The sequence below is a fragment of the Trichechus manatus genome, unplaced genomic scaffold, assembly GCF_000243295.1.
Source record: "Trichechus manatus latirostris isolate Lorelei unplaced genomic scaffold, TriManLat1.0 scaffold00110, whole genome shotgun sequence".
Lineage (NCBI taxonomy): Eukaryota > Metazoa > Chordata > Mammalia > Sirenia > Trichechidae > Trichechus > Trichechus manatus.
This window is the reverse complement of record NW_004444046.1, coordinates 7,369,235-7,370,662: the sequence shown is the minus strand read 5'-3', so window position 1 is coordinate 7,370,662 and position 1,428 is coordinate 7,369,235.

The following is a 1,428-nucleotide window of genomic DNA, read 5'->3' as shown; positions in this document are numbered from 1 at the left end:
AAGTCTGGTCTTTTGTTTTTGTTAGTTTGAATTTTGTTTTACATTTTTCTCCGGCTCTGCCCAGGACCCTCTATTGTGATCTCTGTCAAAGCAGTCGGTGGTGGTAAGTGGGCACCATCTAGTTGTGCTGGACTTAGTCTGGTGGAGGCTGTGGTAATTGTGGTCCATTAGTCCTTTGGACTAATCTGTCCCTTGTATCTTTGGTTTTCTTCATTCTCCCTTGCTCCAGATGGGAAGGGACCAGTGGAGTATCTTAGATGGGCGCTCACAAGCTTATAAGACTGCAGACGCTAATCACCAAAGTAGGATGAAGAACATTTTCTTTATAAACTATGTTATACCAATTGAGCTAGATGTCCCCCAAGACCATGGTCCCCAGCCTTCAGCCCAGTAATTTGGTCCCTCGGGGAGTTTGGATGTGTCTATGAAGCGTCTACGACTTTGCCTTGGTCAACTTGTGCTGACTTCCCGAGTCAATACCATCTGTTCTTGGTCATATGCTACCTCCTGAAATGGTTGAACATTGATCAGATCTTTTTGGAACAGTGACTCTGTGTACGCCTTCCATCTTCTTTTGATGCTTCCTGCATCGTTTAGTGTTTTCCCTACAGAATCCTTCAATATTGCAACTCGAGGCTTAAAATTTTTTCTTCAGTTTTTTCAGCTTGAGAAATGCCAAGCATGTTCTTCTCTTTTGGTTTTCTAACTCCAGATCTTTGCACGTTTCATTATAATACTTCACTTTGTCTTCTCGAGCTGCCCTTAGAAATCTTCTGTTCCACTCTTTTACTTCATCATTTCTTCCATTTGCTTTAGCTACTCTACGTTCAAGAGCTATTTTGGTGATCCAATTTTATCGAAAATGACAGATAAACAATTAAGTAATAAAAGTAATTTAAGATAACTGTATATGCCATAAAGATTTTATTTTTTGTATGTGCTAAAATGACCAAGAAAGAAATATATATGATTATTTCATTACCCATCCCATTGCCGTTGAGTCAGTTGTGACTCCTAGTAACCCTATAGGACAGAGTAGAACTTCCCCACAGGGTTTCCAAGGCTGTAAGTCTTTACAAAAGCGGATTGCCACATCTTTCTCCTGCAGAGGGGCTGGTGGGTTTGAACAACTGACCTTTTGATTAGCAGCCAAGCACTTAATCACGGTGTCTACCAATACATATAGTGGAAGCATTTGGCAGCATTCAGTATTTATTCATGATAAAAACTCTCGGCACTCTAAGAATAAAAGAAAATTTCAACTTGATAAAAGACTTCTATAAGGAACCTGCAGATAACATCATACATAATGGTGAAAGACTAATGTTTTGCCCACTAAGATTGGGAATGAAGTAACGAGTCTTCTTTCACCACTAAACTTATATTCATTATTGTACTGGAAGTCCTAGCCAGTGCAACAAGAAAAGA